General features: G+C 50.4%; 38 non-coding genes across 38 annotated transcripts; all 38 read left to right on the top strand.

The window, feature by feature from the left end:
* The first annotated feature begins 347 nt into the window (after positions 1-347).
* Positions 348-429, top strand: Trnas-cga. The gene has a single exon. It is a non-coding gene; the product is annotated as a tRNA-Ser (tRNA).
* Positions 430-1,123: 694 nt separating this feature from the next.
* On the top strand, positions 1,124-1,208 carry Trnas-uga. Its single transcript has one exon. It is a non-coding gene; the product is annotated as a tRNA-Ser (tRNA).
* Positions 1,209-1,807: 599 nt separating this feature from the next.
* Positions 1,808-1,880, top strand: Trnaf-gaa. Its single transcript has one exon. It is a non-coding gene; the product is annotated as a tRNA-Phe (tRNA).
* Positions 1,881-2,419: 539 nt separating this feature from the next.
* On the top strand, positions 2,420-2,492 carry Trnak-uuu. Its single transcript has one exon. It is a non-coding gene; the product is annotated as a tRNA-Lys (tRNA).
* A 138-nt stretch (positions 2,493-2,630) lies between these two features.
* On the top strand, positions 2,631-2,712 carry Trnas-cga. The gene has a single exon. It is a non-coding gene; the product is annotated as a tRNA-Ser (tRNA).
* Positions 2,713-3,405: 693 nt separating this feature from the next.
* Trnas-uga lies at positions 3,406-3,487 on the top strand. The gene has a single exon. It is a non-coding gene; the product is annotated as a tRNA-Ser (tRNA).
* A 599-nt stretch (positions 3,488-4,086) lies between these two features.
* Trnaf-gaa lies at positions 4,087-4,159 on the top strand. The gene has a single exon. It is a non-coding gene; the product is annotated as a tRNA-Phe (tRNA).
* Positions 4,160-4,699: 540 nt separating this feature from the next.
* Positions 4,700-4,772, top strand: Trnak-uuu. The gene has a single exon. It is a non-coding gene; the product is annotated as a tRNA-Lys (tRNA).
* A 138-nt stretch (positions 4,773-4,910) lies between these two features.
* Trnas-cga lies at positions 4,911-4,992 on the top strand. Its single transcript has one exon. It is a non-coding gene; the product is annotated as a tRNA-Ser (tRNA).
* A 693-nt stretch (positions 4,993-5,685) lies between these two features.
* On the top strand, positions 5,686-5,767 carry Trnas-uga. Its single transcript has one exon. It is a non-coding gene; the product is annotated as a tRNA-Ser (tRNA).
* A 599-nt stretch (positions 5,768-6,366) lies between these two features.
* On the top strand, positions 6,367-6,439 carry Trnaf-gaa. The gene has a single exon. It is a non-coding gene; the product is annotated as a tRNA-Phe (tRNA).
* Positions 6,440-6,978: 539 nt separating this feature from the next.
* Trnak-uuu lies at positions 6,979-7,051 on the top strand. Its single transcript has one exon. It is a non-coding gene; the product is annotated as a tRNA-Lys (tRNA).
* Positions 7,052-7,189: 138 nt separating this feature from the next.
* Positions 7,190-7,271, top strand: Trnas-cga. Its single transcript has one exon. It is a non-coding gene; the product is annotated as a tRNA-Ser (tRNA).
* A 693-nt stretch (positions 7,272-7,964) lies between these two features.
* Positions 7,965-8,046, top strand: Trnas-uga. Its single transcript has one exon. It is a non-coding gene; the product is annotated as a tRNA-Ser (tRNA).
* A 599-nt stretch (positions 8,047-8,645) lies between these two features.
* Positions 8,646-8,718, top strand: Trnaf-gaa. The gene has a single exon. It is a non-coding gene; the product is annotated as a tRNA-Phe (tRNA).
* Positions 8,719-9,257: 539 nt separating this feature from the next.
* On the top strand, positions 9,258-9,330 carry Trnak-uuu. Its single transcript has one exon. It is a non-coding gene; the product is annotated as a tRNA-Lys (tRNA).
* Positions 9,331-9,468: 138 nt separating this feature from the next.
* Trnas-cga lies at positions 9,469-9,550 on the top strand. The gene has a single exon. It is a non-coding gene; the product is annotated as a tRNA-Ser (tRNA).
* A 693-nt stretch (positions 9,551-10,243) lies between these two features.
* Positions 10,244-10,325, top strand: Trnas-uga. The gene has a single exon. It is a non-coding gene; the product is annotated as a tRNA-Ser (tRNA).
* A 599-nt stretch (positions 10,326-10,924) lies between these two features.
* On the top strand, positions 10,925-10,997 carry Trnaf-gaa. The gene has a single exon. It is a non-coding gene; the product is annotated as a tRNA-Phe (tRNA).
* Positions 10,998-11,536: 539 nt separating this feature from the next.
* Trnak-uuu lies at positions 11,537-11,609 on the top strand. Its single transcript has one exon. It is a non-coding gene; the product is annotated as a tRNA-Lys (tRNA).
* A 138-nt stretch (positions 11,610-11,747) lies between these two features.
* Positions 11,748-11,829, top strand: Trnas-cga. Its single transcript has one exon. It is a non-coding gene; the product is annotated as a tRNA-Ser (tRNA).
* Positions 11,830-12,522: 693 nt separating this feature from the next.
* On the top strand, positions 12,523-12,604 carry Trnas-uga. Its single transcript has one exon. It is a non-coding gene; the product is annotated as a tRNA-Ser (tRNA).
* A 599-nt stretch (positions 12,605-13,203) lies between these two features.
* On the top strand, positions 13,204-13,276 carry Trnaf-gaa. Its single transcript has one exon. It is a non-coding gene; the product is annotated as a tRNA-Phe (tRNA).
* A 539-nt stretch (positions 13,277-13,815) lies between these two features.
* Positions 13,816-13,888, top strand: Trnak-uuu. The gene has a single exon. It is a non-coding gene; the product is annotated as a tRNA-Lys (tRNA).
* Positions 13,889-14,026: 138 nt separating this feature from the next.
* Trnas-cga lies at positions 14,027-14,108 on the top strand. The gene has a single exon. It is a non-coding gene; the product is annotated as a tRNA-Ser (tRNA).
* A 693-nt stretch (positions 14,109-14,801) lies between these two features.
* Positions 14,802-14,883, top strand: Trnas-uga. The gene has a single exon. It is a non-coding gene; the product is annotated as a tRNA-Ser (tRNA).
* Positions 14,884-15,482: 599 nt separating this feature from the next.
* On the top strand, positions 15,483-15,555 carry Trnaf-gaa. The gene has a single exon. It is a non-coding gene; the product is annotated as a tRNA-Phe (tRNA).
* A 539-nt stretch (positions 15,556-16,094) lies between these two features.
* On the top strand, positions 16,095-16,167 carry Trnak-uuu. The gene has a single exon. It is a non-coding gene; the product is annotated as a tRNA-Lys (tRNA).
* Positions 16,168-16,305: 138 nt separating this feature from the next.
* Trnas-cga lies at positions 16,306-16,387 on the top strand. Its single transcript has one exon. It is a non-coding gene; the product is annotated as a tRNA-Ser (tRNA).
* A 693-nt stretch (positions 16,388-17,080) lies between these two features.
* Positions 17,081-17,162, top strand: Trnas-uga. The gene has a single exon. It is a non-coding gene; the product is annotated as a tRNA-Ser (tRNA).
* A 599-nt stretch (positions 17,163-17,761) lies between these two features.
* Trnaf-gaa lies at positions 17,762-17,834 on the top strand. Its single transcript has one exon. It is a non-coding gene; the product is annotated as a tRNA-Phe (tRNA).
* Positions 17,835-18,373: 539 nt separating this feature from the next.
* Trnak-uuu lies at positions 18,374-18,446 on the top strand. The gene has a single exon. It is a non-coding gene; the product is annotated as a tRNA-Lys (tRNA).
* A 138-nt stretch (positions 18,447-18,584) lies between these two features.
* On the top strand, positions 18,585-18,666 carry Trnas-cga. The gene has a single exon. It is a non-coding gene; the product is annotated as a tRNA-Ser (tRNA).
* A 693-nt stretch (positions 18,667-19,359) lies between these two features.
* Positions 19,360-19,441, top strand: Trnas-uga. The gene has a single exon. It is a non-coding gene; the product is annotated as a tRNA-Ser (tRNA).
* A 599-nt stretch (positions 19,442-20,040) lies between these two features.
* Positions 20,041-20,113, top strand: Trnaf-gaa. The gene has a single exon. It is a non-coding gene; the product is annotated as a tRNA-Phe (tRNA).
* A 539-nt stretch (positions 20,114-20,652) lies between these two features.
* On the top strand, positions 20,653-20,725 carry Trnak-uuu. The gene has a single exon. It is a non-coding gene; the product is annotated as a tRNA-Lys (tRNA).
* Positions 20,726-20,863: 138 nt separating this feature from the next.
* On the top strand, positions 20,864-20,945 carry Trnas-cga. Its single transcript has one exon. It is a non-coding gene; the product is annotated as a tRNA-Ser (tRNA).
* A 693-nt stretch (positions 20,946-21,638) lies between these two features.
* Trnas-uga lies at positions 21,639-21,720 on the top strand. The gene has a single exon. It is a non-coding gene; the product is annotated as a tRNA-Ser (tRNA).
* Positions 21,721-22,187: the final 467 nt, after the last annotated feature.

Below are 22,187 nucleotides of genomic sequence, written 5' to 3' on the forward strand. Positions count from 1 at the left end.
CGAGCTTAGCGCGATAAGTTTGCAGACAGCATTTAGCGACGTTTTATTAGTAACGGCCCCATGCAACGATTGCACAACAGTAAAGGACATGAGTCAATGTATAGTTGTGCATCGTGGAGGTTTCACAGCGTCGTGCGAGCCCGGATAGCTCAGTGCGGTAGAGCATTAGCTTTTAACCTAAGGGTCCAGGGTTCAAGTCCCTGTCCGGGCGGAATTTTAAAACTTTGGTAGCGATTCGTCTGTAGCGGTGGAAACGCTACGGAAAATAATGCAGCTACGCCGTTTTCTGACACCACAGTGCTTCAAACGGTAGCATTTGCATGTGTCGGGACAACGCCGCGCTACCGGCAGTCGTGGCCGAGTGGTTAAGGCGTCTGACTCGAAATCAGATTCCCTCTGGGAGCGTAGGTTCGAATCCTACCGGCTGCGTGCGATTTTGCGTAAAGAGAGGAGCAAAAATTTTCGCACACATGTGACATGCGTGGGCGAATGCGGGTGCAAACCAGTGACGCCATTCTCAACAAGACGAAAGTTTCCGTTTAAGACTACTGAGTTTCGCGACGACCGCTGCTTACTGTGGCCATCGGTTCACCTCGCACTGACGCTGGGACTGCAGAAAGCCCGTCGCTGAGATCGTGAGTACACAGATGTGCTCGAAAGTGTTGGACAGAGCGAACATTCAATTCTTTTTAAGAATCGCAATTGAATCATTCGAGTGCGGCGAAGGCAGTGGTGCAGCGTTTCTTTTCTTAAGATCTCGCAGCTGCTTGGAGGTATGTCCATCGTTTTAAGACGACAGAAAACTAGCGTCAGCGGTGCGTCAGTGGGAAGTCGGTGAAGTCGCCATTGGAGCCATAAGCCAGTAATTACAACATGCGAATCACTCGCTCACCACGCAGCTGTACGATAATGCTCGTGCGTGGGCCCCGCATAGCTGAGTCGGTAGAGCGTTAGGTTTTCAACCAAAGGGTCCTGGGTTCAAGTCCCCGTCTGGGCGAAAATTAATACACTTTCGTAACGGCTAATGAAACCCTACAGGAAAGAGTGAGGCCACGCCGCTTTCTGCCATCAGATTGCTTCTAAAGATGGCGGTTTCACTTGTCGGGAGTCGCTTCTGCCACCGGCAGGTCCGTGGCCGAGTGGTTTAAGGCGTCTGACTTGAAATCAGATTCCCTCTGGGAGCGTAGGTTCGAGTCCTGCCGACTGCGAAAATTTTCTCTCTCTCAAAAGATGGACGTTCAGGTGCATCCTAGCAGTTGCGTCACTACTAAACACATGGGTCACCAGTTATTTGATCCAGGGCGCAGCGTTACAGTCGCGCCCAGAAGCCGCAGCTCATCTCCTCGTCTCACAGCCGCCCACCGGGTGTTAGTACAAGTGTCGCCTCACTGGGCAGTGCGGATGTGTCCTTTTTAGCTTGCAGACGATGACGTGTAGCAATTTACGAGCTAACGCAAGTCGAATGTTTTACCGTGTGTATCTGCTAGATACTGCCTCTCATACGGTGGAGAGGCTCACTCCTTCTTGTGTCTCGTTCTCTGCACACGAGTTGCCCCTGGCATCGACATAGCACGGGTTTTCTAGCGTCAGCGCGGCGTCACGTGAAGTCAGCGAAGTGAATATTACACGAGTCGAGTCGACATGTTTGCTTGTTACGATGATGGAAGCAGAAGAAATGTGTGTGGGACTTCACTGCATCCGGCTGCTCGCCTTTCAGCGTCCCTGTGTCTTATCAGACGAAGGTGACTGTGAAATTGGCAACGAGGCAGAGCTGAACGAACACATGCAAACAGCACGTTCAATGTCAGCCGAAATAGCTCAGTTGGGAGAGCGTTAGACTGAAGATCTAAAGGTCCCTGGTTCGATCCCGGGTTTCGGCAGGTATTCGTTTTGATGCGACGCCAATGGAATTGCTCTGCGTTGGTGATAATGCAACTACAGCTGACAACAAAAATGACTCTCTGCTGTAGCAGTTCTGGTTGTCTAGTGCATGCCATAAGACGAACTCACTAGAAAACTAACTCCCTTTGAAGCAAAAGAATCAAAAAAGCCCTACCGACTGCGTTCCTTTTTCTGTGTCAGGTGGTGAAGAACGTCTTCAACGGAACCGTGAAATGAGCGAAAACGTGGGAAACATTGCATTCGAAATGCTTGCGAATTTTCCAATTGCCCAGTGAGTGTCGACAAAACACGTCAATTCTCTGCTCCAACGTATGAGACGTAACAACTGGTGCAATTTGTTGTTGCATCGTGTGCCAGCAGTCTTCGATAGTGTGTTACGAGCTTAGCGCGATAAGTTTGCAGACAGCATTTAGGCGACGTTTTATTAGTAACGGCCCCATGCAACGATTGCACAACAGTAAAGGACATGAGTCAATGTATAGTTGTGCATCGTGGGAGGTTTCACAGCGTCGTGCGAGCCCGGATAGCTCAGTCGGTAGAGCATTAGGCTTTTAACCTAAGGGTCCAGGGTTCAAGTCCCTGTCCGGGCGGAAATTTTAAAACTTTGGTAGCGATTCGTCTGGTAGCGGTGGAAACGCTACGGAAAATAATGCAGCTACGCCGTTTTCTGACACCACAGTGCTTCAAACGGTAGCATTTGCATGTGTCGGGACAACGCCGCGCTACCGGCAGTCGTGGCCGAGTGGTTAAGGCGTCTGACTCGAAATCAGATTCCCTCTGGGAGCGTAGGTTCGAATCCTACCGGCTGCGTGCGATTTTGCGTAAAGAGAGGAGCAAAAATTTTCGCACACATGTGACATGCGTGGGCGAATGCGGGTGCAAACCAGTGACGCCATTCTCAACAAGACGAAAGTTTCCGTTTAAGACTACTGAGTTTCGCGACGACCGCTGCTTACTGTGGCCATCGGTTCACCTCGCACTGACGCTGGGACTGCAGAAAGCCGTCGCTGAGATCGTGAGTACACAGATGTGCTCGAAAGTGTTGGACAGAGCGAACATTCAATTCTTTTTAAGAATCGCAATTGAATCATTCGAGTGCGGCGAAGGCAGTGGTGCAGCGTTTCTTTTCTTAAGATCTCGCAGCTGCTTGGAGGTATGTCCATCGTTTTAAGACGACAGAAAACTAGCGTCAGCGGTGCGTCAGTGGGAAGTCGGTGAAGTCGCCATTGGAGCCATAAGCCAGTAATTACAACATGCGAATCACTCGCTCACCACGCAGCTGTACGATAATGCTCGTGCGTGGGCCCGCATAGCTGAGTCGGTAGAGCGTTAGGTTTTCAACCAAAGGGTCCTGGGTTCAAGTCCCCGTCTGGGCGAAAATTAATACACTTTCGTAACGGCTAATGGAAACCCTACAGGAAAGAGTGAGGCCACGCCGCTTTCTGCCATCAGATTGCTTCTAAAGATGGCGGTTTCACTTGTCGGGAGTCGCTTCTGCCACCGGCAGTCGTGGCCGAGTGGTTAAGGCGTCTGACTTGAAATCAGATTCCCTCTGGGAGCGTAGGTTCGAGTCCTGCCGACTGCGAAAATTTTCTCTCTCTCAAAAGATGGACGTTCAGGTGCATCCTAGCAGTTGCGTCACTACTAAACACATGGGTCACCAGTTATTTGATCCAGGGCGCAGCGTTACAGTCGCGCCCAGAAGCCGCAGCTCATCTCCTCGTCTCACAGCCGCCCACCGGGTGTTAGTACAAGTGTCGCCTCACTGGGCAGTGCGGATGTGTCCTTTTTAGCTTGCAGACGATGACGTGTAGCAATTTACGAGCTAACGCAAGTCGAATGTTTTACCGTGTGTATCTGCTAGATACTGCCTCTCATACGGTGGAGAGGCTCACTCCTTCTTGTGTCTCGTTCTCTGCACACGAGTTGCCCCTGGCATCGACATAGCACGGGTTTTCTAGCGTCAGCGCGGCGTCACGTGAAGTCAGCGAAGTGAATATTACACGAGTCGAGTCGACATGTTTGCTTGTTACGATGATGGAAGCAGAAGAAATGTGTGTGGGACTTCACTGCATCGGCTGCTCGCCTTTCAGCGTCCCTGTGTCTTATCAGACGAAGGTGACTGTGAAATTGGCAACGAGGCAGAGCTGAACGAACACATGCAAACAGCAACGTTCAATGTCAGCCGAAATAGCTCAGTTGGGAGAGCGTTAGACTGAAGATCTAAAGGTCCCTGGTTCGATCCCGGGTTTCGGCAGGTATTCGTTTTGATGCGACGCCAATGGAATTGCTCTGCGTTGGTGATAATGCAACTACAGCTGACAACAAAAATGACTCTCTGCTGTAGCAGTTCTGGTTGTCTAGTGCATGCCATAAGACGAACTCACTAGAAAACTAACTCCCTTTGAAGCAAAAGAATCAAAAAAGGCCCTACCGACTGCGTTCCTTTTTCTGTGTCAGGTGGTGAAGAACGTCTTCAACGGAACCGTGAAATGAGCGAAAACGTGGGAAACATTGCATTCGAAATGCTTGCGAATTTTCCAATTGCCCAGTGAGTGTCGACAAAACACGTCAATTCTCTGCTCCAACGTATGAGACGTAACAACTGGTGCAATTTGTTGTTGCATCGTGTGCCAGCAGTCTTCGATAGTGTGTTACGAGCTTAGCGCGATAAGTTTGCAGACAGCATTTAGGCGACGTTTTATTAGTAACGGCCCCATGCAACGATTGCACAACAGTAAAGGACATGAGTCAATGTATAGTTGTGCATCGTGGGAGGTTTCACAGCGTCGTGCGAGCCCGGATAGCTCAGTCGGTAGAGCATTAGGCTTTTAACCTAAGGGTCCAGGGTTCAAGTCCCTGTCCGGGCGGAAATTTTAAAACTTTGGTAGCGATTCGTCTGGTAGCGGTGGAAACGCTACGGAAAATAATGCAGCTACGCCGTTTTCTGACACCACAGTGCTTCAAACGGTAGCATTTGCATGTGTCGGGACAACGCCGCGCTACCGGCAGTCGTGGCCGAGTGGTTAAGGCGTCTGACTCGAAATCAGATTCCCTCTGGGAGCGTAGGTTCGAATCCTACCGGCTGCGTGCGATTTTGCGTAAAGAGAGGAGCAAAAATTTTCGCACACATGTGACATGCGTGGGCGAATGCGGGTGCAAACCAGTGACGCCATTCTCAACAAGACGAAAGTTTCCGTTTAAGACTACTGAGTTTCGCGACGACCGCTGCTTACTGTGGCCATCGGTTCACCTCGCACTGACGCTGGGACTGCAGAAAGCCGTCGCTGAGATCGTGAGTACACAGATGTGCTCGAAAGTGTTGGACAGAGCGAACATTCAATTCTTTTTAAGAATCGCAATTGAATCATTCGAGTGCGGCGAAGGCAGTGGTGCAGCGTTTCTTTTCTTAAGATCTCGCAGCTGCTTGGAGGTATGTCCATCGTTTTAAGACGACAGAAAACTAGCGTCAGCGGTGCGTCAGTGGGAAGTCGGTGAAGTCGCCATTGGAGCCATAAGCCAGTAATTACAACATGCGAATCACTCGCTCACCACGCAGCTGTACGATAATGCTCGTGCGTGGGCCCGCATAGCTGAGTCGGTAGAGCGTTAGGTTTTCAACCAAAGGGTCCTGGGTTCAAGTCCCCGTCTGGGCGAAAATTAATACACTTTCGTAACGGCTAATGGAAACCCTACAGGAAAGAGTGAGGCCACGCCGCTTTCTGCCATCAGATTGCTTCTAAAGATGGCGGTTTCACTTGTCGGGAGTCGCTTCTGCCACCGGCAGTCGTGGCCGAGTGGTTAAGGCGTCTGACTTGAAATCAGATTCCCTCTGGGAGCGTAGGTTCGAGTCCTGCCGACTGCGAAAATTTTCTCTCTCTCAAAAGATGGACGTTCAGGTGCATCCTAGCAGTTGCGTCACTACTAAACACATGGGTCACCAGTTATTTGATCCAGGGCGCAGCGTTACAGTCGCGCCCAGAAGCCGCAGCTCATCTCCTCGTCTCACAGCCGCCCACCGGGTGTTAGTACAAGTGTCGCCTCACTGGGCAGTGCGGATGTGTCCTTTTTAGCTTGCAGACGATGACGTGTAGCAATTTACGAGCTAACGCAAGTCGAATGTTTTACCGTGTGTATCTGCTAGATACTGCCTCTCATACGGTGGAGAGGCTCACTCCTTCTTGTGTCTCGTTCTCTGCACACGAGTTGCCCCTGGCATCGACATAGCACGGGTTTTCTAGCGTCAGCGCGGCGTCACGTGAAGTCAGCGAAGTGAATATTACACGAGTCGAGTCGACATGTTTGCTTGTTACGATGATGGAAGCAGAAGAAATGTGTGTGGGACTTCACTGCATCGGCTGCTCGCCTTTCAGCGTCCCTGTGTCTTATCAGACGAAGGTGACTGTGAAATTGGCAACGAGGCAGAGCTGAACGAACACATGCAAACAGCAACGTTCAATGTCAGCCGAAATAGCTCAGTTGGGAGAGCGTTAGACTGAAGATCTAAAGGTCCCTGGTTCGATCCCGGGTTTCGGCAGGTATTCGTTTTGATGCGACGCCAATGGAATTGCTCTGCGTTGGTGATAATGCAACTACAGCTGACAACAAAAATGACTCTCTGCTGTAGCAGTTCTGGTTGTCTAGTGCATGCCATAAGACGAACTCACTAGAAAACTAACTCCCTTTGAAGCAAAAGAATCAAAAAAGCCCTACCGACTGCGTTCCTTTTTCTGTGTCAGGTGGTGAAGAACGTCTTCAACGGAACCGTGAAATGAGCGAAAACGTGGGAAACATTGCATTCGAAATGCTTGCGAATTTTCCAATTGCCCAGTGAGTGTCGACAAAACACGTCAATTCTCTGCTCCAACGTATGAGACGTAACAACTGGTGCAATTTGTTGTTGCATCGTGTGCCAGCAGTCTTCGATAGTGTGTTACGAGCTTAGCGCGATAAGTTTGCAGACAGCATTTAGGCGACGTTTTATTAGTAACGGCCCCATGCAACGATTGCACAACAGTAAAGGACATGAGTCAATGTATAGTTGTGCATCGTGGGAGGTTTCACAGCGTCGTGCGAGCCCGGATAGCTCAGTCGGTAGAGCATTAGGCTTTTAACCTAAGGGTCCAGGGTTCAAGTCCCTGTCCGGGCGGAAATTTTAAAACTTTGGTAGCGATTCGTCTGGTAGCGGTGGAAACGCTACGGAAAATAATGCAGCTACGCCGTTTTCTGACACCACAGTGCTTCAAACGGTAGCATTTGCATGTGTCGGGACAACGCCGCGCTACCGGCAGTCGTGGCCGAGTGGTTAAGGCGTCTGACTCGAAATCAGATTCCCTCTGGGAGCGTAGGTTCGAATCCTACCGGCTGCGTGCGATTTTGCGTAAAGAGAGGAGCAAAAATTTTCGCACACATGTGACATGCGTGGGCGAATGCGGGTGCAAACCAGTGACGCCATTCTCAACAAGACGAAAGTTTCCGTTTAAGACTACTGAGTTTCGCGACGACCGCTGCTTACTGTGGCCATCGGTTCACCTCGCACTGACGCTGGGACTGCAGAAAGCCGTCGCTGAGATCGTGAGTACACAGATGTGCTCGAAAGTGTTGGACAGAGCGAACATTCAATTCTTTTTAAGAATCGCAATTGAATCATTCGAGTGCGGCGAAGGCAGTGGTGCAGCGTTTCTTTTCTTAAGATCTCGCAGCTGCTTGGAGGTATGTCCATCGTTTTAAGACGACAGAAAACTAGCGTCAGCGGTGCGTCAGTGGGAAGTCGGTGAAGTCGCCATTGGAGCCATAAGCCAGTAATTACAACATGCGAATCACTCGCTCACCACGCAGCTGTACGATAATGCTCGTGCGTGGGCCCGCATAGCTGAGTCGGTAGAGCGTTAGGTTTTCAACCAAAGGGTCCTGGGTTCAAGTCCCCGTCTGGGCGAAAATTAATACACTTTCGTAACGGCTAATGGAAACCCTACAGGAAAGAGTGAGGCCACGCCGCTTTCTGCCATCAGATTGCTTCTAAAGATGGCGGTTTCACTTGTCGGGAGTCGCTTCTGCCACCGGCAGTCGTGGCCGAGTGGTTAAGGCGTCTGACTTGAAATCAGATTCCCTCTGGGAGCGTAGGTTCGAGTCCTGCCGACTGCGAAAATTTTCTCTCTCTCAAAAGATGGACGTTCAGGTGCATCCTAGCAGTTGCGTCACTACTAAACACATGGGTCACCAGTTATTTGATCCAGGGCGCAGCGTTACAGTCGCGCCCAGAAGCCGCAGCTCATCTCCTCGTCTCACAGCCGCCCACCGGGTGTTAGTACAAGTGTCGCCTCACTGGGCAGTGCGGATGTGTCCTTTTTAGCTTGCAGACGATGACGTGTAGCAATTTACGAGCTAACGCAAGTCGAATGTTTTACCGTGTGTATCTGCTAGATACTGCCTCTCATACGGTGGAGAGGCTCACTCCTTCTTGTGTCTCGTTCTCTGCACACGAGTTGCCCCTGGCATCGACATAGCACGGGTTTTCTAGCGTCAGCGCGGCGTCACGTGAAGTCAGCGAAGTGAATATTACACGAGTCGAGTCGACATGTTTGCTTGTTACGATGATGGAAGCAGAAGAAATGTGTGTGGGACTTCACTGCATCGGCTGCTCGCCTTTCAGCGTCCCTGTGTCTTATCAGACGAAGGTGACTGTGAAATTGGCAACGAGGCAGAGCTGAACGAACACATGCAAACAGCAACGTTCAATGTCAGCCGAAATAGCTCAGTTGGGAGAGCGTTAGACTGAAGATCTAAAGGTCCCTGGTTCGATCCCGGGTTTCGGCAGGTATTCGTTTTGATGCGACGCCAATGGAATTGCTCTGCGTTGGTGATAATGCAACTACAGCTGACAACAAAAATGACTCTCTGCTGTAGCAGTTCTGGTTGTCTAGTGCATGCCATAAGACGAACTCACTAGAAAACTAACTCCCTTTGAAGCAAAAGAATCAAAAAAGCCCTACCGACTGCGTTCCTTTTTCTGTGTCAGGTGGTGAAGAACGTCTTCAACGGAACCGTGAAATGAGCGAAAACGTGGGAAACATTGCATTCGAAATGCTTGCGAATTTTCCAATTGCCCAGTGAGTGTCGACAAAACACGTCAATTCTCTGCTCCAACGTATGAGACGTAACAACTGGTGCAATTTGTTGTTGCATCGTGTGCCAGCAGTCTTCGATAGTGTGTTACGAGCTTAGCGCGATAAGTTTGCAGACAGCATTTAGGCGACGTTTTATTAGTAACGGCCCCATGCAACGATTGCACAACAGTAAAGGACATGAGTCAATGTATAGTTGTGCATCGTGGGAGGTTTCACAGCGTCGTGCGAGCCCGGATAGCTCAGTCGGTAGAGCATTAGGCTTTTAACCTAAGGGTCCAGGGTTCAAGTCCCTGTCCGGGCGGAAATTTTAAAACTTTGGTAGCGATTCGTCTGGTAGCGGTGGAAACGCTACGGAAAATAATGCAGCTACGCCGTTTTCTGACACCACAGTGCTTCAAACGGTAGCATTTGCATGTGTCGGGACAACGCCGCGCTACCGGCAGTCGTGGCCGAGTGGTTAAGGCGTCTGACTCGAAATCAGATTCCCTCTGGGAGCGTAGGTTCGAATCCTACCGGCTGCGTGCGATTTTGCGTAAAGAGAGGAGCAAAAATTTTCGCACACATGTGACATGCGTGGGCGAATGCGGGTGCAAACCAGTGACGCCATTCTCAACAAGACGAAAGTTTCCGTTTAAGACTACTGAGTTTCGCGACGACCGCTGCTTACTGTGGCCATCGGTTCACCTCGCACTGACGCTGGGACTGCAGAAAGCCGTCGCTGAGATCGTGAGTACACAGATGTGCTCGAAAGTGTTGGACAGAGCGAACATTCAATTCTTTTTAAGAATCGCAATTGAATCATTCGAGTGCGGCGAAGGCAGTGGTGCAGCGTTTCTTTTCTTAAGATCTCGCAGCTGCTTGGAGGTATGTCCATCGTTTTAAGACGACAGAAAACTAGCGTCAGCGGTGCGTCAGTGGGAAGTCGGTGAAGTCGCCATTGGAGCCATAAGCCAGTAATTACAACATGCGAATCACTCGCTCACCACGCAGCTGTACGATAATGCTCGTGCGTGGGCCCGCATAGCTGAGTCGGTAGAGCGTTAGGTTTTCAACCAAAGGGTCCTGGGTTCAAGTCCCCGTCTGGGCGAAAATTAATACACTTTCGTAACGGCTAATGGAAACCCTACAGGAAAGAGTGAGGCCACGCCGCTTTCTGCCATCAGATTGCTTCTAAAGATGGCGGTTTCACTTGTCGGGAGTCGCTTCTGCCACCGGCAGTCGTGGCCGAGTGGTTAAGGCGTCTGACTTGAAATCAGATTCCCTCTGGGAGCGTAGGTTCGAGTCCTGCCGACTGCGAAAATTTTCTCTCTCTCAAAAGATGGACGTTCAGGTGCATCCTAGCAGTTGCGTCACTACTAAACACATGGGTCACCAGTTATTTGATCCAGGGCGCAGCGTTACAGTCGCGCCCAGAAGCCGCAGCTCATCTCCTCGTCTCACAGCCGCCCACCGGGTGTTAGTACAAGTGTCGCCTCACTGGGCAGTGCGGATGTGTCCTTTTTAGCTTGCAGACGATGACGTGTAGCAATTTACGAGCTAACGCAAGTCGAATGTTTTACCGTGTGTATCTGCTAGATACTGCCTCTCATACGGTGGAGAGGCTCACTCCTTCTTGTGTCTCGTTCTCTGCACACGAGTTGCCCCTGGCATCGACATAGCACGGGTTTTCTAGCGTCAGCGCGGCGTCACGTGAAGTCAGCGAAGTGAATATTACACGAGTCGAGTCGACATGTTTGCTTGTTACGATGATGGAAGCAGAAGAAATGTGTGTGGGACTTCACTGCATCGGCTGCTCGCCTTTCAGCGTCCCTGTGTCTTATCAGACGAAGGTGACTGTGAAATTGGCAACGAGGCAGAGCTGAACGAACACATGCAAACAGCAACGTTCAATGTCAGCCGAAATAGCTCAGTTGGGAGAGCGTTAGACTGAAGATCTAAAGGTCCCTGGTTCGATCCCGGGTTTCGGCAGGTATTCGTTTTGATGCGACGCCAATGGAATTGCTCTGCGTTGGTGATAATGCAACTACAGCTGACAACAAAAATGACTCTCTGCTGTAGCAGTTCTGGTTGTCTAGTGCATGCCATAAGACGAACTCACTAGAAAACTAACTCCCTTTGAAGCAAAAGAATCAAAAAAGCCCTACCGACTGCGTTCCTTTTTCTGTGTCAGGTGGTGAAGAACGTCTTCAACGGAACCGTGAAATGAGCGAAAACGTGGGAAACATTGCATTCGAAATGCTTGCGAATTTTCCAATTGCCCAGTGAGTGTCGACAAAACACGTCAATTCTCTGCTCCAACGTATGAGACGTAACAACTGGTGCAATTTGTTGTTGCATCGTGTGCCAGCAGTCTTCGATAGTGTGTTACGAGCTTAGCGCGATAAGTTTGCAGACAGCATTTAGGCGACGTTTTATTAGTAACGGCCCCATGCAACGATTGCACAACAGTAAAGGACATGAGTCAATGTATAGTTGTGCATCGTGGGAGGTTTCACAGCGTCGTGCGAGCCCGGATAGCTCAGTCGGTAGAGCATTAGGCTTTTAACCTAAGGGTCCAGGGTTCAAGTCCCTGTCCGGGCGGAAATTTTAAAACTTTGGTAGCGATTCGTCTGGTAGCGGTGGAAACGCTACGGAAAATAATGCAGCTACGCCGTTTTCTGACACCACAGTGCTTCAAACGGTAGCATTTGCATGTGTCGGGACAACGCCGCGCTACCGGCAGTCGTGGCCGAGTGGTTAAGGCGTCTGACTCGAAATCAGATTCCCTCTGGGAGCGTAGGTTCGAATCCTACCGGCTGCGTGCGATTTTGCGTAAAGAGAGGAGCAAAAATTTTCGCACACATGTGACATGCGTGGGCGAATGCGGGTGCAAACCAGTGACGCCATTCTCAACAAGACGAAAGTTTCCGTTTAAGACTACTGAGTTTCGCGACGACCGCTGCTTACTGTGGCCATCGGTTCACCTCGCACTGACGCTGGGACTGCAGAAAGCCGTCGCTGAGATCGTGAGTACACAGATGTGCTCGAAAGTGTTGGACAGAGCGAACATTCAATTCTTTTTAAGAATCGCAATTGAATCATTCGAGTGCGGCGAAGGCAGTGGTGCAGCGTTTCTTTTCTTAAGATCTCGCAGCTGCTTGGAGGTATGTCCATCGTTTTAAGACGACAGAAAACTAGCGTCAGCGGTGCGTCAGTGGGAAGTCGGTGAAGTCGCCATTGGAGCCATAAGCCAGTAATTACAACATGCGAATCACTCGCTCACCACGCAGCTGTACGATAATGCTCGTGCGTGGGCCCGCATAGCTGAGTCGGTAGAGCGTTAGGTTTTCAACCAAAGGGTCCTGGGTTCAAGTCCCCGTCTGGGCGAAAATTAATACACTTTCGTAACGGCTAATGGAAACCCTACAGGAAAGAGTGAGGCCACGCCGCTTTCTGCCATCAGATTGCTTCTAAAGATGGCGGTTTCACTTGTCGGGAGTCGCTTCTGCCACCGGCAGTCGTGGCCGAGTGGTTAAGGCGTCTGACTTGAAATCAGATTCCCTCTGGGAGCGTAGGTTCGAGTCCTGCCGACTGCGAAAATTTTCTCTCTCTCAAAAGATGGACGTTCAGGTGCATCCTAGCAGTTGCGTCACTACTAAACACATGGGTCACCAGTTATTTGATCCAGGGCGCAGCGTTACAGTCGCGCCCAGAAGCCGCAGCTCATCTCCTCGTCTCACAGCCGCCCACCGGGTGTTAGTACAAGTGTCGCCTCACTGGGCAGTGCGGATGTGTCCTTTTTAGCTTGCAGACGATGACGTGTAGCAATTTACGAGCTAACGCAAGTCGAATGTTTTACCGTGTGTATCTGCTAGATACTGCCTCTCATACGGTGGAGAGGCTCACTCCTTCTTGTGTCTCGTTCTCTGCACACGAGTTGCCCCTGGCATCGACATAGCACGGGTTTTCTAGCGTCAGCGCGGCGTCACGTGAAGTCAGCGAAGTGAATATTACACGAGTCGAGTCGACATGTTTGCTTGTTACGATGATGGAAGCAGAAGAAATGTGTGTGGGACTTCACTGCATCGGCTGCTCGCCTTTCAGCGTCCCTGTGTCTTATCAGACGAAGGTGACTGTGAAATTGGCAACGAGGCAGAGCTGAACGAACACATGCAAACAGCAACGTTCAATGTCAGCCGAAATAGCTCAGTTGGGAGAGCGTTAGACTGAAGATCTAAAGGTCCCTGGTTCGATCCCGGGTTTCGGCAGGTATTCGTTTTGATGCGACGCCAATGGAATTGCTCTGCGTTGGTGATAATGCAACTACAGCTGACAACAAAAATGACTCTCTGCTGTAGCAGTTCTGGTTGTCTAGTGCATGCCATAAGACGAACTCACTAGAAAACTAACTCCCTTTGAAGCAAAAGAATCAAAAAAGCCCTACCGACTGCGTTCCTTTTTCTGTGTCAGGTGGTGAAGAACGTCTTCAACGGAACCGTGAAATGAGCGAAAACGTGGGAAACATTGCATTCGAAATGCTTGCGAATTTTCCAATTGCCCAGTGAGTGTCGACAAAACACGTCAATTCTCTGCTCCAACGTATGAGACGTAACAACTGGTGCAATTTGTTGTTGCATCGTGTGCCAGCAGTCTTCGATAGTGTGTTACGAGCTTAGCGCGATAAGTTTGCAGACAGCATTTAGGCGACGTTTTATTAGTAACGGCCCCATGCAACGATTGCACAACAGTAAAGGACATGAGTCAATGTATAGTTGTGCATCGTGGGAGGTTTCACAGCGTCGTGCGAGCCCGGATAGCTCAGTCGGTAGAGCATTAGGCTTTTAACCTAAGGGTCCAGGGTTCAAGTCCCTGTCCGGGCGGAAATTTTAAAACTTTGGTAGCGATTCGTCTGGTAGCGGTGGAAACGCTACGGAAAATAATGCAGCTACGCCGTTTTCTGACACCACAGTGCTTCAAACGGTAGCATTTGCATGTGTCGGGACAACGCCGCGCTACCGGCAGTCGTGGCCGAGTGGTTAAGGCGTCTGACTCGAAATCAGATTCCCTCTGGGAGCGTAGGTTCGAATCCTACCGGCTGCGTGCGATTTTGCGTAAAGAGAGGAGCAAAAATTTTCGCACACATGTGACATGCGTGGGCGAATGCGGGTGCAAACCAGTGACGCCATTCTCAACAAGACGAAAGTTTCCGTTTAAGACTACTGAGTTTCGCGACGACCGCTGCTTACTGTGGCCATCGGTTCACCTCGCACTGACGCTGGGACTGCAGAAAGCCGTCGCTGAGATCGTGAGTACACAGATGTGCTCGAAAGTGTTGGACAGAGCGAACATTCAATTCTTTTTAAGAATCGCAATTGAATCATTCGAGTGCGGCGAAGGCAGTGGTGCAGCGTTTCTTTTCTTAAGATCTCGCAGCTGCTTGGAGGTATGTCCATCGTTTTAAGACGACAGAAAACTAGCGTCAGCGGTGCGTCAGTGGGAAGTCGGTGAAGTCGCCATTGGAGCCATAAGCCAGTAATTACAACATGCGAATCACTCGCTCACCACGCAGCTGTACGATAATGCTCGTGCGTGGGCCCGCATAGCTGAGTCGGTAGAGCGTTAGGTTTTCAACCAAAGGGTCCTGGGTTCAAGTCCCCGTCTGGGCGAAAATTAATACACTTTCGTAACGGCTAATGGAAACCCTACAGGAAAGAGTGAGGCCACGCCGCTTTCTGCCATCAGATTGCTTCTAAAGATGGCGGTTTCACTTGTCGGGAGTCGCTTCTGCCACCGGCAGTCGTGGCCGAGTGGTTAAGGCGTCTGACTTGAAATCAGATTCCCTCTGGGAGCGTAGGTTCGAGTCCTGCCGACTGCGAAAATTTTCTCTCTCTCAAAAGATGGACGTTCAGGTGCATCCTAGCAGTTGCGTCACTACTAAACACATGGGTCACCAGTTATTTGATCCAGGGCGCAGCGTTACAGTCGCGCCCAGAAGCCGCAGCTCATCTCCTCGTCTCACAGCCGCCCACCGGGTGTTAGTACAAGTGTCGCCTCACTGGGCAGTGCGGATGTGTCCTTTTTAGCTTGCAGACGATGACGTGTAGCAATTTACGAGCTAACGCAAGTCGAATGTTTTACCGTGTGTATCTGCTAGATACTGCCTCTCATACGGTGGAGAGGCTCACTCCTTCTTGTGTCTCGTTCTCTGCACACGAGTTGCCCCTGGCATCGACATAGCACGGGTTTTCTAGCGTCAGCGCGGCGTCACGTGAAGTCAGCGAAGTGAATATTACACGAGTCGAGTCGACATGTTTGCTTGTTACGATGATGGAAGCAGAAGAAATGTGTGTGGGACTTCACTGCATCGGCTGCTCGCCTTTCAGCGTCCCTGTGTCTTATCAGACGAAGGTGACTGTGAAATTGGCAACGAGGCAGAGCTGAACGAACACATGCAAACAGCAACGTTCAATGTCAGCCGAAATAGCTCAGTTGGGAGAGCGTTAGACTGAAGATCTAAAGGTCCCTGGTTCGATCCCGGGTTTCGGCAGGTATTCGTTTTGATGCGACGCCAATGGAATTGCTCTGCGTTGGTGATAATGCAACTACAGCTGACAACAAAAATGACTCTCTGCTGTAGCAGTTCTGGTTGTCTAGTGCATGCCATAAGACGAACTCACTAGAAAACTAACTCCCTTTGAAGCAAAAGAATCAAAAAAGCCCTACCGACTGCGTTCCTTTTTCTGTGTCAGGTGGTGAAGAACGTCTTCAACGGAACCGTGAAATGAGCGAAAACGTGGGAAACATTGCATTCGAAATGCTTGCGAATTTTCCAATTGCCCAGTGAGTGTCGACAAAACACGTCAATTCTCTGCTCCAACGTATGAGACGTAACAACTGGTGCAATTTGTTGTTGCATCGTGTGCCAGCAGTCTTCGATAGTGTGTTACGAGCTTAGCGCGATAAGTTTGCAGACAGCATTTAGGCGACGTTTTATTAGTAACGGCCCCATGCAACGATTGCACAACAGTAAAGGACATGAGTCAATGTATAGTTGTGCATCGTGGGAGGTTTCACAGCGTCGTGCGAGCCCGGATAGCTCAGTCGGTAGAGCATTAGGCTTTTAACCTAAGGGTCCAGGGTTCAAGTCCCTGTCCGGGCGGAAATTTTAAAACTTTGGTAGCGATTCGTCTGGTAGCGGTGGAAACGCTACGGAAAATAATGCAGCTACGCCGTTTTCTGACACCACAGTGCTTCAAACGGTAGCATTTGCATGTGTCGGGACAACGCCGCGCTACCGGCAGTCGTGGCCGAGTGGTTAAGGCGTCTGACTCGAAATCAGATTCCCTCTGGGAGCGTAGGTTCGAATCCTACCGGCTGCGTGCGATTTTGCGTAAAGAGAGGAGCAAAAATTTTCGCACACATGTGACATGCGTGGGCGAATGCGGGTGCAAACCAGTGACGCCATTCTCAACAAGACGAAAGTTTCCGTTTAAGACTACTGAGTTTCGCGACGACCGCTGCTTACTGTGGCCATCGGTTCACCTCGCACTGACGCTGGGACTGCAGAAAGCCGTCGCTGAGATCGTGAGTACACAGATGTGCTCGAAAGTGTTGGACAGAGCGAACATTCAATTCTTTTTAAGAATCGCAATTGAATCATTCGAGTGCGGCGAAGGCAGTGGTGCAGCGTTTCTTTTCTTAAGATCTCGCAGCTGCTTGGAGGTATGTCCATCGTTTTAAGACGACAGAAAACTAGCGTCAGCGGTGCGTCAGTGGGAAGTCGGTGAAGTCGCCATTGGAGCCATAAGCCAGTAATTACAACATGCGAATCACTCGCTCACCACGCAGCTGTACGATAATGCTCGTGCGTGGGCCCGCATAGCTGAGTCGGTAGAGCGTTAGGTTTTCAACCAAAGGGTCCTGGGTTCAAGTCCCCGTCTGGGCGAAAATTAATACACTTTCGTAACGGCTAATGGAAACCCTACAGGAAAGAGTGAGGCCACGCCGCTTTCTGCCATCAGATTGCTTCTAAAGATGGCGGTTTCACTTGTCGGGAGTCGCTTCTGCCACCGGCAGTCGTGGCCGAGTGGTTAAGGCGTCTGACTTGAAATCAGATTCCCTCTGGGAGCGTAGGTTCGAGTCCTGCCGACTGCGAAAATTTTCTCTCTCTCAAAAGATGGACGTTCAGGTGCATCCTAGCAGTTGCGTCACTACTAAACACATGGGTCACCAGTTATTTGATCCAGGGCGCAGCGTTACAGTCGCGCCCAGAAGCCGCAGCTCATCTCCTCGTCTCACAGCCGCCCACCGGGTGTTAGTACAAGTGTCGCCTCACTGGGCAGTGCGGATGTGTCCTTTTTAGCTTGCAGACGATGACGTGTAGCAATTTACGAGCTAACGCAAGTCGAATGTTTTACCGTGTGTATCTGCTAGATACTGCCTCTCATACGGTGGAGAGGCTCACTCCTTCTTGTGTCTCGTTCTCTGCACACGAGTTGCCCCTGGCATCGACATAGCACGGGTTTTCTAGCGTCAGCGCGGCGTCACGTGAAGTCAGCGAAGTGAATATTACACGAGTCGAGTCGACATGTTTGCTTGTTACGATGATGGAAGCAGAAGAAATGTGTGTGGGACTTCACTGCATCGGCTGCTCGCCTTTCAGCGTCCCTGTGTCTTATCAGACGAAGGTGACTGTGAAATTGGCAACGAGGCAGAGCTGAACGAACACATGCAAACAGCAACGTTCAATGTCAGCCGAAATAGCTCAGTTGGGAGAGCGTTAGACTGAAGATCTAAAGGTCCCTGGTTCGATCCCGGGTTTCGGCAGGTATTCGTTTTGATGCGACGCCAATGGAATTGCTCTGCGTTGGTGATAATGCAACTACAGCTGACAACAAAAATGACTCTCTGCTGTAGCAGTTCTGGTTGTCTAGTGCATGCCATAAGACGAACTCACTAGAAAACTAACTCCCTTTGAAGCAAAAGAATCAAAAAAGCCCTACCGACTGCGTTCCTTTTTCTGTGTCAGGTGGTGAAGAACGTCTTCAACGGAACCGTGAAATGAGCGAAAACGTGGGAAACATTGCATTCGAAATGCTTGCGAATTTTCCAATTGCCCAGTGAGTGTCGACAAAACACGTCAATTCTCTGCTCCAACGTATGAGACGTAACAACTGGTGCAATTTGTTGTTGCATCGTGTGCCAGCAGTCTTCGATAGTGTGTTACGAGCTTAGCGCGATAAGTTTGCAGACAGCATTTAGGCGACGTTTTATTAGTAACGGCCCCATGCAACGATTGCACAACAGTAAAGGACATGAGTCAATGTATAGTTGTGCATCGTGGGAGGTTTCACAGCGTCGTGCGAGCCCGGATAGCTCAGTCGGTAGAGCATTAGGCTTTTAACCTAAGGGTCCAGGGTTCAAGTCCCTGTCCGGGCGGAAATTTTAAAACTTTGGTAGCGATTCGTCTGGTAGCGGTGGAAACGCTACGGAAAATAATGCAGCTACGCCGTTTTCTGACACCACAGTGCTTCAAACGGTAGCATTTGCATGTGTCGGGACAACGCCGCGCTACCGGCAGTCGTGGCCGAGTGGTTAAGGCGTCTGACTCGAAATCAGATTCCCTCTGGGAGCGTAGGTTCGAATCCTACCGGCTGCGTGCGATTTTGCGTAAAGAGAGGAGCAAAAATTTTCGCACACATGTGACATGCGTGGGCGAATGCGGGTGCAAACCAGTGACGCCATTCTCAACAAGACGAAAGTTTCCGTTTAAGACTACTGAGTTTCGCGACGACCGCTGCTTACTGTGGCCATCGGTTCACCTCGCACTGACGCTGGGACTGCAGAAAGCCGTCGCTGAGATCGTGAGTACACAGATGTGCTCGAAAGTGTTGGACAGAGCGAACATTCAATTCTTTTTAAGAATCGCAATTGAATCATTCGAGTGCGGCGAAGGCAGTGGTGCAGCGTTTCTTTTCTTAAGATCTCGCAGCTGCTTGGAGGTATGTCCATCGTTTTAAGACGACAGAAAACTAGCGTCAGCGGTGCGTCAGTGGGAAGTCGGTGAAGTCGCCATTGGAGCCATAAGCCAGTAATTACAACATGCGAATCACTCGCTCACCACGCAGCTGTACGATAATGCTCGTGCGTGGGCCCGCATAGCTGAGTCGGTAGAGCGTTAGGTTTTCAACCAAAGGGTCCTGGGTTCAAGTCCCCGTCTGGGCGAAAATTAATACACTTTCGTAACGGCTAATGGAAACCCTACAGGAAAGAGTGAGGCCACGCCGCTTTCTGCCATCAGATTGCTTCTAAAGATGGCGGTTTCACTTGTCGGGAGTCGCTTCTGCCACCGGCAGTCGTGGCCGAGTGGTTAAGGCGTCTGACTTGAAATCAGATTCCCTCTGGGAGCGTAGGTTCGAGTCCTGCCGACTGCGAAAATTTTCTCTCTCTCAAAAGATGGACGTTCAGGTGCATCCTAGCAGTTGCGTCACTACTAAACACATGGGTCACCAGTTATTTGATCCAGGGCGCAGCGTTACAGTCGCGCCCAGAAGCCGCAGCTCATCTCCTCGTCTCACAGCCGCCCACCGGGTGTTAGTACAAGTGTCGCCTCACTGGGCAGTGCGGATGTGTCCTTTTTAGCTTGCAGACGATGACGTGTAGCAATTTACGAGCTAACGCAAGTCGAATGTTTTACCGTGTGTATCTGCTAGATACTGCCTCTCATACGGTGGAGAGGCTCACTCCTTCTTGTGTCTCGTTCTCTGCACACGAGTTGCCCCTGGCATCGACATAGCACGGGTTTTCTAGCGTCAGCGCGGCGTCACGTGAAGTCAGCGAAGTGAATATTACACGAGTCGAGTCGACATGTTTGCTTGTTACGATGATGGAAGCAGAAGAAATGTGTGTGGGACTTCACTGCATCGGCTGCTCGCCTTTCAGCGTCCCTGTGTCTTATCAGACGAAGGTGACTGTGAAATTGGCAACGAGGCAGAGCTGAACGAACACATGCAAACAGCAACGTTCAATGTCAGCCGAAATAGCTCAGTTGGGAGAGCGTTAGACTGAAGATCTAAAGGTCCCTGGTTCGATCCCGGGTTTCGGCAGGTATTCGTTTTGATGCGACGCCAGTGGAATTGCTCTGCGTTGGTGATAATGCAACTACAGCTGACAACAAAAATGACTCTCTGCTGTAGCAGTTCTGGTTGTCTAGTGCATGCCATAAGACGAACTCACTAGAAAACTAACTCCCTTTGAAGCAAAAGAATCAAAAAAGCCCTACCGACTGCGTTCCTTTTTCTGTGTCAGGTGGTGAAGAACGTCTTCAACGGAACCGTGAAATGAGCGAAAACGTGGGAAACATTGCATTCGAAATGCTTGCGAATTTTCCAATTGCCCAGTGAGTGTCGACAAAACACGTCAATTCTCTGCTCCAACGTATGAGACGTAACAACTGGTGCAATTTGTTGTTGCATCGTGTGCCAGCAGTCTTCGATAGTGTGTTACGAGCTTAGCGCGATAAGTTTGCAGACAGCATTTAGGCGACGTTTTATTAGTAACGGCCCCATGCAACGATTGCACAACAGTAAAGGACATGAGTCAATGTATAGTTGTGCATCGTGGGAGGTTTCACAGCGTCGTGCGAGCCCGGATAGCTCAGTCGGTAGAGCATTAGGCTTTTAACCTAAGGGTCCAGGGTTCAAGTCCCTGTCCGGGCGGAAATTTTAAAACTTTGGTAGCGATTCGTCTGGTAGCGGTGGAAACGCTACGGAAAATAATGCAGCTACGCCGTTTTCTGACACCACAGTGCTTCAAACGGTAGCATTTGCATGTGTCGGGACAACGCCGCGCTACCGGCAGTCGTGGCCGAGTGGTTAAGGCGTCTGACTCGAAATCAGATTCCCTCTGGGAGCGTAGGTTCGAATCCTACCGGCTGCGTGCGATTTTGCGTAAAGAGAGGAGCAAAAATTTTCGCACACATGTGACATGCGTGGGCGAATGCGGGTGCAAACCAGTGACGCCATTCTCAACAAGACGAAAGTTTCCGTTTAAGACTACTGAGTTTCGCGACGACCGCTGCTTACTGTGGCCATCGGTTCACCTCGCACTGACGCTGGGACTGCAGAAAGCCGTCGCTGAGATCGTGAGTACACAGATGTGCTCGAAAGTGTTGGACAGAGCGAACATTCAATTCTTTTTAAGAATCGCAATTGAATCATTCGAGTGCGGCGAAGGCAGTGGTGCAGCGTTTCTTTTCTTAAGATCTCGCAGCTGCTTGGAGGTATGTCCATCGTTTTAAGACGACAGAAAACTAGCGTCAGCGGTGCGTCAGTGGGAAGTCGGTGAAGTCGCCATTGGAGCCATAAGCCAGTAATTACAACATGCGAATCACTCGCTCACCACGCAGCTGTACGATAATGCTCGTGCGTGGGCCCGCATAGCTGAGTCGGTAGAGCGTTAGGTTTTCAACCAAAGGGTCCTGGGTTCAAGTCCCCGTCTGGGCGAAAATTAATACACTTTCGTAACGGCTAATGGAAACCCTACAGGAAAGAGTGAGGCCACGCCGCTTTCTGCCATCAGATTGCTTCTAAAGATGGCGGTTTCACTTGTCGGGAGTCGCTTCTGCCACCGGCAGTCGTGGCCGAGTGGTTAAGGCGTCTGACTTGAAATCAGATTCCCTCTGGGAGCGTAGGTTCGAGTCCTGCCGACTGCGAAAATTTTCTCTCTCTCAAAAGATGGACGTTCAGGTGCATCCTAGCAGTTGCGTCACTACTAAACACATGGGTCACCAGTTATTTGATCCAGGGCGCAGCGTTACAGTCGCGCCCAGAAGCCGCAGCTCATCTCCTCGTCTCACAGCCGCCCACCGGGTGTTAGTACAAGTGTCGCCTCACTGGGCAGTGCGGATGTGTCCTTTTTAGCTTGCAGACGATGACGTGTAGCAATTTACGAGCTAACGCAAGTCGAATGTTTTACCGTGTGTATCTGCTAGATACTGCCTCTCATACGGTGGAGAGGCTCACTCCTTCTTGTGTCTCGTTCTCTGCACACGAGTTGCCCCTGGCATCGACATAGCACGGGTTTTCTAGCGTCAGCGCGGCGTCACGTGAAGTCAGCGAAGTGAATATTACACGAGTCGAGTCGACATGTTTGCTTGTTACGATGATGGAAGCAGAAGAA

The sequence above is a fragment of the Schistocerca piceifrons genome, unplaced genomic scaffold (genome assembly GCF_021461385.2).
Source record: "Schistocerca piceifrons isolate TAMUIC-IGC-003096 unplaced genomic scaffold, iqSchPice1.1 HiC_scaffold_139, whole genome shotgun sequence".
Taxonomy (NCBI): domain Eukaryota; kingdom Metazoa; phylum Arthropoda; class Insecta; order Orthoptera; family Acrididae; genus Schistocerca; species Schistocerca piceifrons.